The following is an 11,915-nucleotide window of genomic DNA, read 5'->3' on the forward strand; positions in this document are numbered from 1 at the left end:
TCAAGGGTTTTATTCAAACCTTTTTTTCAGTCCCAAAACCAAATTGGGATTGTAAGGCCCATTTTGGATCTCAAGGGGCTAAATCAGTTTCTAAATGTTTGATTATTTTCAATTGGTTCGATCAGTACTGGCCTCCCTACAAGAGGGAGATTTTTTGTCGTCCATAGACATCAAGGATGCATACCTGCATATACCAATATTCATTCCTCACTAAAGATTTGTTTTCAGTAGGGGCTCAGCATTTCCAGTTCATAGCTCTACCACTTGGGCTGGCCAGGACTTCCAGAGTTTTCACAAACATTCTTGTTCAGGTGCTGGGGCTACTCAGTACTCCAGGAGTATCAGTCACAAGTTATCTAGACAATCTCTTGCTCAGAAATCAGTTGGTGCCAGATCTGAAGCAGGATGTGGTCCTCACGATGCTGATTCTGGAACAGCTGGGCTGGGTGCTCAATCTTAAGAAGTCGGCCCTGGAACCTATGCAGAGCCTGGAGTATTTGGGGATGGTCCTAGACACAGTTCAAGCAAAGGTATTAGTGCCTCCAGGGAAACTTTGCGCCCTAAGGAACAAGGTTTGAAGTTTGGAGAGGTATTTTTCAATTCTCCTATGTATGAGGTTGCTGGGGAAGATGGTGTCCTCATTTGAGGCTATTCTCTATGCTCAATTCCACTCCAGACCGCTGTAAATGTACATTCTGTCTGTTTGGAAGACTCTGGCCCTGGATTACTGCATATCTCTATCTCCAGAGGTGCAGCAGAGCCTGAATTGGTGGTTGATAACTCACAATTTGGAGAACGAAAGATCCTTTCGGCCAGTGGTATGGAAGTTGGTAACCACCGATGCCAGCCTTTTAGGTTGGGGGGCTGTTCTGGAGGAGGCCACAGTTCAGGGAACATGGCTTTCACGGAAAGGGTTCTTCCCATCAATGTTCTGGAACTTCAAGAAGTGAGACTGGCCCTGAGGTATTGGACATCCAGGCTTCAGGGTTGGCCTGTAAGGATTCAGTCCAACAATGCCACAGCAGTTGCATACATCAACCACCAGGATGGTACCAGCAGTCGTGGTGCTCAGAAGGAGGTGAAATAAATTCTGACATGGGCAGAGAGATATGTTCCAAATCTGTCAGCAGTTTTCATTCCATGTGTGGAAATTTGGCAGGAGGATTATCTCAGTCGCAGGCAGTTGATTCCAGGGGAATGGGCTTTGCATCCTGATCTGCCAGCAATGGGGTTGTCCAGAGGTAGATTTATTGGCATTCAGGTTGTGACGGGAGTGACTTTGGGTGGGGGGCCCATGGAACACAGCCCCCTTTGGAGGGGTGGGGGGACCCCTGTCTCAGTTCCCCATATCCCTATTATGTGTAAGTCACCCTGTGCCTGTTAGGGGACATGGTGGAATGTTATAATATTGGTGTGGGGGTTGTTCATTGTTCAATGCCACGTGGTGCATCCCATTGTTCTATTGTGTGTCTTGCTTGGGAGCAAACTATTATGGGATATAATGTTTTTTTACTGGTGTGGGGGTGGTCCATTGTTCACTGCCACGTGGTGCATCCCACTGTTCTATTGTGTGTCTTGCTTGGGAGCAAACTATTATGGGATGTAATGTTTCCTGCAGCCCTTCCCCTTGATGGGACGGCCAGCTGAGAGGAGAGCCTAGAGTTATGCATTCCAAACATGTAGATTTGTCTGGGTGTGTATTTCCCCACCCTGTGTATATATCTTGTGTCTGTGTTAAAATAAAACAGTCTATTTCCTGTTTTTCATACAAGTCTGGTACTGTCCTCTCTTGTATGGTCAGCGGTGGTGTCCGTGGATCTGTGTTCGGGGTCCGGTTCCGTTACACAGGTTTAACAACAAGGTCGGTCTTTTTGTGTCCAGGGCAAGGGAACCTCGCGTGGCAGGGGTAGACGCCTTAGTGATTCCTTGGAACCAGTTCTCACTGATTTATGCCTTTCCCCCAATCCAGCTGCTGTCGTGTCTCTTATGCAGGATTCGGGAGGAGTCTTTTCTGGTGATACTGATTGCTCTGACCTTGCCCAGGAGGGCCTGGGTTGTGAACATAGTGAAGATGGCAGTAGACAGGCTGTGGGCCCTGCCTTTTGTCCAGACCTGTTATCTCAAGGTCCTCAATTGCACCCAGCTTTACGATCACTACATTTGACAGCATGACTATTGAAACCCAGATCCTGAAGGCTAGGGGAGTGTTGGATTCTGTCATCCCCATCATTTTGGGTGCTAGAAAGGAAGTTTCTAGGAACATTTATTACAGAACCTGGAAGGCTTACATTGCCTTGCGTGAGGTTCACAAATAGCACCCATGAAAGTATGTGATTGGCAGGATTCTGTCGTTTCTTCAAATAGGGTTGCAGAAGAATTTGGGTGTTTGGTCCGCACTTTTTTAAAAGGAGTGATGTGTATGGCTCTTTAGCAATCGTACATACAGATATGGACGTGGACATCCATTTTGCTCAAGATCCACCATCTTGTGTAATTTTCACTCCAAATCAGTCCCCCTCCCTTTTTGTTGAATGGCATGTGGTCTGTGTGTGTGTGCTGAGTTCAGGAGTGCAGAGGGCACAGCTGGATACACTTCATGGTTGTAAACCTAATTAGCTGGTTCCAGGGTGTCTGACAGACTCTTGCTCTGGCCGAATTGTAAACCTATAAACCTGTCAGTCACTGGACTTGAAAGGCATTCCAAAATAGCAGTAAAACATACATCCCATTTGAAACCACTTTTTCATACAATTTCATAACTCCTGGCAGGAAATAGGTACAATAGAACAAAGCATATATTCAGATAGGTCAGTTTAATGCGAGTCACCTAATACCTTACATTCCTAGATTACGTCTACCCAAGAGCAGGAAGCGATATCTCTTTAACCGTCACAGGCAGATATGTCATATCTGGTGTCTGGACGTTCAGAATATGATTCTGCACATTATTCTACCAGTGGATAGGATGCTACATGTACCCTTTAGAAGGTTATTGACCATGGTGTGGACTTGTGAGGGATTTGGATCTCAGCCGGGGTCTCCGCCTAAACCCCCTCCCCAAATGAGGCGATTGGCTCTTGGCTTCAGTAGACACCCCCTGCTGGGGGACTAGAAAACAGGCTGTCAGGCCTGAGAGAGGTAAGATGAAGAGATCTCCTTTTTAACATCAGGAACCAACTATGGGAGAAACAGTGCCCTTTTGTTCAGGACACTTGAATCTGCTTAAACCAAGGACTCTGGCAAGTATTCTACCTCTCTAAACTTCTTTCTGTTATCTCTCTGTTGTGTTATTGCTTTCTCTATTTATATATAAATATATTGGCTACATCTTTTTCTGTAAATATTTTTATTGCACCATTTTGACCTTTTTAGTAATAAATCCTATTTTCTGAAAAGTGTTGAACTGTTTCTAAAGCTCTTTAATGCAAACTAAGAATCCCTGTCTCTGTTTTAAACCTCTGTATACATCTGCCTGCGGTGACAGTGTGTATACAAACGCTTATTCAAACATCATAGTGTTACTGCTTTGTGAGTTTCCTCCTTCTCTGTACAAAAAGGTGGTGGTGGCAGTGTGAAGGGTTAATTGTGTAATTAACCTGACCCAGTAACAATTGCTCTCAGGCTGCACATAGATTGTGGTCCAGTGAGCTGGAAAATCTTTGTGCAGGGTGCAGCTGAGCGTGGCATTGTTACGCAAGTGGCAGTGCGGTTTTAGATTGGCTAGTCCTTCGGTCACAAGTCGCTGAGAAGGGCTGGGGGTCTGACGCCACTCTCGTCACAGACTCCTCTTGTCAGGCTGTCTTTGTGTCCTTGGGACCTGAACTTGGTTTTGGAGGTTTTTCAAAAACTACCATTTGAACCTATTGAACAGATTCTGTTGGTTCTGTTAACTCGTAAGGTATTGTTCCTAGTGGCAATCACTCCTGCGAGAAGGGTGTGAAAGCTGGCAGCTCTATCTTGCAGAGAACCATTTCTGGTTTTGCATCATGAAAAGATGGTGTTGTCACCTCATCCATGCTTTTTTACCAAAGGTGGTTCTAGCTTTCATCTCAATCAATAAATAGTTCTGCCTTCATTCTTTCCTAGGCCTCAGTCAGCAAGAGAAAGATCTCTGCATACCTTGGATGTGGTACGTGCTGTAAGGGTCTTCTTGAAGGTGACAGCATAAGTCAAGAGGTCAGATGCTCTATTTGTGCTGTGAGAGGGGCCTGGGAAGGGACAGGCAGCACACAAACCAAATATTTCTCACTGGATCCACAAATTGATCATTCAGGCATATGGTTGGAAAGGTAAAATCCCACCCTTTCAGGTGAATGCACACTCTTCCAGGAGTGTGGGGGCATCTTTGGCAATCCACCACCAGGCGTCAGTGACTAAGGTTTGCAAAGCTGCTACATGGTCTTTGGTTCACGCATTCATAAGGTTCAACCAGGTGGATGTCAGAGCTGCAGAGGATTCTGCCTTTGGCTGCAGTGAGGTCCTGAAGGATTATGGACGGTGGTTATTATGGTGTCTCCCTCCTATCAAATTTCTTATTGCTTTGGGACATTCCACATGGTCACGTATAGCCTGCTCTGTGTCCCATGATGTACGATAAACAAAATTAGATTTTTTTTTCTACATACTATCCTGTAAAATCCATTGCTTGGATAATATCATGGGAAACAGAGGTCCCACTCCTCTTTTTGGAATTTTCATTGCTTGCTACAAAAACAGAAGTATTTCATAGATAGGAGGGGTTATATAGGGGAGGACCTCCTCTCTGATTGGTCAGCCAGTGTCCATTCACCTATAGGTGGCCTATAACCCACATAATCATGAATAGTCTGCTCTGTGTCCTGTGATGTACTCCAAGAAATGGATTGTACAGGTAAGTATGTAGAAAAAATCCAATTATTGCACTGTCAGTTTATCTTACCTACCCGTCACAACATTTTTTATAGGCTTCAATAAATAAAAAACTGAAAAAAAAACACAAAAAAGCAAATAAAATAAATAATTTTTGCATTTTGTGGAAATACTGAACATGCAACAACTATGTATTTTCTTTTTTTTAGCACAACTAAACATTCAAAAGAATTCTGCATTGAGAGAAATGTGGGGGATGCCATTGATGCCCTCATCTGTTGAAAATGCCAGTTAGTTGGCTGTCATGTTGATTTTCTTTTTTGAATGCTTTGAATCAATGACCTGGGCAAACATGCAAATATGGACTTTGCACTTTTCTTGGGCCAGTGTGTCAGCATAACAAGCAGACAATTAGCATTTCCAGAAGTAGATCAACAATGGCAAACTATCTATTACTTTCAAGACTGTTTAACTTTAAAAATAGCAGTGCTAGGAAAGGTGTGTAAAAAAAGAGCCAGGGTGTCATAATGCAGGGTGCCACCCTTTACAGTATGCTGGCAAGGCACATCAGGAGGATCCCACTTGGCTACAGCCACTGGTCTACTACAGCTGTCCCCATTCCTCTAGTGCAGGGGTGTCAAACTGGAGGCCCTCTAGCTGTTGCAAAACTACAAGTCCCATCATGCCTCTACCTTTGGAAGCCATGCTTGTAACTGTCAGTCTTGCAATGCCTCATGGGACTTGTAGTTTGACAACAGCTGGAGGGCCGCCAGTTTGACACCTGTGCTCTATTGAATGGATTTGTGCTGTATAGCCCCTCCCTATGAGTGGGAAACCAGCCAATGAGAGGACAGATATATTTACCCATGCAGATTACAAATACCTTCACCAAAAGGTTGAGCACTCCATTGTTGAGTTTAAAAGGCCCCACCACTGGACCGTGGGAGAGATTTACTAAAGTTGGTGCACACAGAATCTGGTGCAGCTGAACATAGCAATCAACTTCTAGGTTTTATTGAACAAGCTGAAGTTAGAAGCTTATTGGTTACTATGCACAGCTGCACCAGATTCTGAGTGCACCAGTTTTAGTAAATCTCCCTCATTGCAGTAGATTTACTCCCTGGCTGGAGGGTAGTCAGGATTCAAAGATGTAGTTAGGCCCCAATAGTTTGCCTTATTTATCTGACTCTGTATTGATTATATGTCCTGCTGTTATATTTGCTGTAATGTTGTTCTACACTTGCCACATGCATTTAAGGCAAGGCCTCTCACAAGTGCTAAGGAGAATGAGCTCTGGCCTTGTCCCCTTCCCTTTGTTGTTGTCCTGTAGCTGCAGTGGATATATATGTTTGGGGTTAATTGCTGTTGGGTTGTTGAATATGTGCTGGGGTGGGGAAAGGGTATATATATTGCTTGGGAGGCAGGGGAGCTGGGCTATGTGTTAAAATTTAAAAAGATAATGAATGCACAGTGTACAATAAGAAAATGTGCTGTTTCCCATTGTAACCAACTCTTAGTTATAATTTCTGCAGTACAGGACTAAAAGAAAAGCAAGTGTTTTGATTATTTGTTATGGTCAATGATATTTTCTTTTGCATTCATTTTTTACCTCAGTCCTGATAGACCAGCACTGCTACAAAAAATTATAGTGTGTAATTAAAACTTTTGTTCTATTTCCCAATGTTCATGGCATGATTCAGAAACAATGGAGAGCTCACCTGGCAAGTGTTGAACAGCATATGTGCATAATAGCTGGAAAGAAGGTCTTTGCCATTCTAAAACAAATTTTCATAATTCTTTGCTTTGGCATTATTTGGAAGTAATCGAAGCCACAGCTGTACACCTGTGTTTTGTAGAATTTCTTAAGAGCAAAGAATGCGGCATATAAAAGTGCTTTCAGGGATCAAAGGGTGAGCTGTTTCTGCAATACTTTAATGTTCTGGATCAACAGTTAAGGGCACTCTGAAAACAAGTAAGTGCTTTGCAAGGTTTTACATTCAATCAATCCATCTGGTGACCATAAACAAATGGCAGACTATTTTCTGTGACTTAGGCTTACAGAAAATGCTGGATATGTCCTAGTACATTGCATTATCTTAGTAGCTGGCTGCTGAGAGAATACATAAAAAATTGTTCCAGAAATATCTTCTATGGAGCATTTGATTAATAAAAGTATGTCATGCTGTGAGACCTGAAGATGAAAAAAATTAAGTATGTACTTCCAATATGGCATTGGAATTTAAACATCTATTTTGCATTTACAGTAGATCAACTCATTACATGATTAGAGAAAGATGTAAATGTAAATTATATAACTATTTCAGTTATTCATAAAGAGATAAAGATACTGTAGGTCTAGATGTCTTGAAAAAAAATAATTTGATGACCATTTAACAACTAAATAACTGGCAGTGTATGAAAGACAGCATCCTTTTAAAACAAATAGCTAGTGACAGCACCATGTCATGTCATAATGTCACCTCCTGAACAAAGTTTCATTAACACCCAAAGTCACAGCAGAGCTCAGCTCTTAGTCAGTAATCCAATACTAACTGCTCAATATTTTCTTGATGAATTCTCACTTTCTGTATGCTTGAAATCAAAAGCCAGCTCTCTGGCAATTGATTACATTCAAAGAATTATGCTTTAAGCATTGAAGCTAATTACAATTTTTGATTAAAACATAAATGCAAACAGCGCAGTCTTGAGATGTAAGTGAGATGCACTAATTCTTAAATCTGTATGCCATCAACAAAGAGACGCAGGACTACAACTGTTCAACAGTAAAACTATTACAATTTAATAGGAAAATGAAAGTGATAGACGCAAGATTATGCTATTATAAATATAAGTGATGGCTTTTTCAAGAGGGTTTATTTCACCACATTCTGGTGATAGCATATTATATTTTTTTGACCTAATTTGCCGAAAATTGTATGGGGTATAAGGTAGCAATGGCCCCATTGACAATCAGTATCTGTTCAGCAGCTACTGAATATCAAATGGACAATATGAAAAAATTAAAAAAACATAAAATCATTAACCAGTTTTGTCAGTGAACAAACTGTCCATCTCATTCCAATATTCCTAGCATGGCCCAAAGTTTGGGTTGAGTAAGGATCTTTTTATGAAAAACCAACTCATTAAAAAAGACAAATATGCCCTAAGGAGAAGAAATGGAGGACCATCCATAGGGTGGATTGATACAGTCAATGGCCCCATTGATAATCAGTATCTGTTCAGCAGCTACTGAATATCAAATGGGCAATATGAAAAAATTAAAAAAACATAAAATCATTAACCAGTTTTGTCAGTAAGCAAACTGTCCATCTCATTCCAATATTCCTAGTGTGGCCCAAAGTTTGGGTTGAGTAAGGATCTTTTTATGAAAAACCAACTCATTGAAAAAGACAAATATGCCCTAAGGAGAAGAAATGGAGGACCATCAATAGGGTGGATTGATACAGTCACACAAATTATGAACATGGTATCGTGAAGACTTAAGACCCAGACAGAAGACAGATCATTCTGGAGAAACAACTTCCATGTGTTTTTTTAAACTAGCCATAAAAGAAAAGGGTTCATAAAAATAGGACATACGTGTACAATTCTTGATGTGAGGAAAGTGATTTTTTTTTAATACAACTCAACCTAGATTTCTGATAAGGATACAGAATGGTTGAGGTTGTATACAGTAGAGGTTTTATAAAACCACTCAGTCAAGGTAAAGCGGCACAGTCATATATACGCCAATTGTTGAATCACATAAAATATGCATAATAAAATGCTTGTTTGTGGTGCTGTTTTAAGATATGCATCAGTGCACAAATACAGGTTGTCTAAAATTAATTTAATTGACTAAGTACCTGTTTAGCCTAACAAATTCTATTTCCTGTTCATGTTTATAACACTTTTTTGAATGGATGATGGTGTGGAACAAGTTGTTCAGTTTATTTCGACTGCACAGTGTTTTTAGGCACTTGAAATAAATTGCTTGCATGCATAAAAACATTTTTTAGCGTCGAAATTTAATGGTCCTTTGATAATTTTTCATTTGTAGTCATGCAAATAAAGTATTTGCGTGCTAAAAGAAATGCTGTTAATAGCAGTAAGCTAGATGGGAAAAACACAGCTAGAAAAAATATTTGTCAGCATTCTATTTCCTGCTTTTCTTATAATAATTCAGCAGCTATGTGGAGACAGAGCAGAATCTAGTCTTACCTTTAGAAGCTGTGCACACACACAGGGTGGACAAGACACCTGAGCTACCAAGCTTTACGCTAGTTATCAGTTCTGCCTCTGAAGCAGGTTCAGTCCCTTGGTGTTATTGGAAGTTATATAGCAATGAACATATCAATGGCAGGACTTGGAGTCACATAACAAATACCTGCATGATCTTTTTATTCCATGTCCGTTAAGGTTTTTCCCTTACTGAACCAAGCTGGTTGACAACCTTACAGCAAATGCATTGGATTTTCTCTAAAGCATGCCCTGTGTAAACACAGTTGTAGTATGCTATAATGAGACATATTTAGCAGCACTTAATTATAAGCCCATGAGTATACTTTTAAACACTGTATAGGCACTTTACTCCATTTTGTATTGTACATTAAATCTTTTGCAATATGATACAGCACTGAGAAGAAAGGCTGGAATGTGGTGCGATCACAGTTGGCTATTGTATTACATGTGACACTAAGAAATATGTTCTTCTTTAGAACTGTTAATCTAGAGATGCACTCTTCATTATCACACAACAAACTGTCCTGTCCACAGGAAACAGGAGTGTTAATGACCTCTGTCAAAATAAATTTGCTTGATAGAGATTGACAATGATTAAATTAACAGAAGCGTTGTTCTCTGGAATGTTTAATAAGGGTAGACGTTGTATGCCTACGCTAAACAAAAGACACTAAAATACAAGCCTAGGGTTTAGTTTTCTTTTTAGTTGTATCAATTACATAGTTAATAAATTCTAGGGAAGGGGTCATTAGTTTTGTTTTTCAAATAGCTGACTAATTCTAAAGTCATCAAAAAGATTGCTGTTTTTTTATTTTGATTACAAGTAATTATAGTAATTTCATTAATCAAACAGATAAACATTAGACTTTTCTGTAATTGAACATGCAGAATTCTAGTTCTTTGACAAAAGATGATAAACATGAATGCCTTACACGTAACAAATAATTAAGACTATTTATATTATGGCATTTTTATTGTCAAATGTGGCCTACAGAAAATTGCTATGTCATCATATTAAACCAGTAGCTTGCTTGTGATCAAGATCTCTCCACTGTAATTGTCATCTTTAACTCTAAGCTGGGAATTCTGGAGGGTGTCACATTTTTATAATATGCATGAATTATGACATACCTGGCCCTTAGATAAATCAGTAATGGCCTTTGCGAAAATTGTAATGTCAGGTAACCTATTCCACCTTATTAATGTATGACTTTTTAGAAGTTGGGAGAAGATTTAGTAGTAGCTGTAGAAAAAATATAATTTGAAAAATCACTTTAGGAGCAGCTTCTATTTTGTTTAATTTTGCTTAACTTGCATGAGTTTGTAAAACATAACATGTACTTCTTCAACAAGCCTTCCACAAATGGTTGTTTGTGCACATAATAAGCTTAAGGCAGTATAAAATTTAAAACCAAACATTTTATATATTGCAGATTACCAATACTTAAATATGATGGCTGCATTAGTATTCTTTGTTTAGGCTTTTTACCTTTTTTTTTCTCCTGATGATTCTGCCAGTAAGTCTTTTATTTTTTTACTTTTTTAACAGACCAAGCCGTCCAGCAAAAGTGACAGTTAAAGGGTTGAGACAAACCATTTAACACTGACAGGGAGCTTATAATGATCTGCTTTTATTCAATTATGTAAACCTTTATCCCCCTCCCAAAAAAACCCTGTAACTGCCTGAAACGTGTTAGCTGGAGTTCAGCTTTAATTTGTTAGTCAAGTCCATCTAAATCTGCTAATATGGACACATATGGAGCAAACTTCTTTCCTGCAACCAGGAAAGAAAGTTGCTTGATTCCCCCACCAACACAGACAGTGTTGATAGGGGAATCCCTCCCATTAAGCCATTGTATTCTTCCAGTGGGGGGAGCCATCCCTTCTAGGAAATGACAATGATTATATATGCCAGCAGCTAGCGATAATTGTATGTCAAATCCAGCAGGGTGGTTGTACTCAAGTTGACCAATCTTGGCCAATTCGAATCGTCTATGGCCGGCATAACTCTTCCCAGACTAATAATGCTGTTGTACAAGGTTGCTCCTTTATCTAGAGTAGAAACATCCCAATGCAGAAAGTGTGTTACAGGCTAGATCACCAGGTGCAAATAAAGGACAAAAAATGCCTATAAAGAAAAACGAACGCAGCCAGTACATTTAAGGATAGGTAAGCTACAATATATTACATTTTTGGGGTTAATTCAACTTTATAATCCCTGTTTACAGAAAAATGAGTTGGCAACTTTTAGATAAAAAATATAATGGCTGTTATAATAGGCAGTTGAGCTGTGTTTTTGCCACTCCCCTTACGCTGTAAAGGCAGCCTGACAGGGTTGTACATATGCCTTGGCAAATTATACTGCTTGTTGCAATCAGTGAGCAGTACCGTCTCCAAATCCTAATAAATTACTATTACTAAACTAAATTATTGCTGAAAAATTGACTGCTGACTCCCCATAATTAAATGTGGTGTTCTCAGGACCTAAATATATCTAACCAAAATAAATAATGCAAGTGAAGAGCTCACACTAAAAGAGGTCCCATAGAGAACCAAACCGCGGCTTAGAAAAAAAATGCCAATTTATTAATTCAAAAATTATTTAATTGGCATAAGCCAAAGAACCAAGAACCTCCACCAAACACAATTAAAAACAATTAACAACATTGTCATAGGCAGCCCGAGCTCACAGGCATACAAAAGCACACACTCATGGGTACTAGCAACACTGCAGGTTAAGCAGTAGTCAAACTTAAATGGAGACCAGCAGCAGCTGAATATGGAAATAATCCAACAGTAAATCAATATGAATAATCAGCCTTAAT

General features: G+C 39.9%; 1 protein-coding gene across 1 annotated transcript in view; it reads right to left on the bottom strand.

The window, feature by feature from the left end:
• Nucleotides 1-9,207, bottom strand: part of LOC149436040 (protein FAM240B-like) — a 121,921-nt gene extending 112,714 nt beyond the window's left edge. Inside the window, exon 1 of the mRNA XM_089662153.1 lies at nt 9,070-9,207. The gene's annotated coding sequence lies outside the window, so the exon portion shown is untranslated. The remainder of the gene's footprint in view (nt 1-9,069) is intronic.
• Between the last annotated feature and the right edge of the window lie 2,708 nt (nt 9,208-11,915).

This window comes from Staurois parvus, unplaced genomic scaffold (genome assembly GCF_062004578.1).
Source record: "Staurois parvus isolate SC_StPar_1 unplaced genomic scaffold, SC_StPar_1.0 ptg001432l, whole genome shotgun sequence".
Lineage (NCBI taxonomy): Eukaryota > Metazoa > Chordata > Amphibia > Anura > Ranidae > Staurois > Staurois parvus.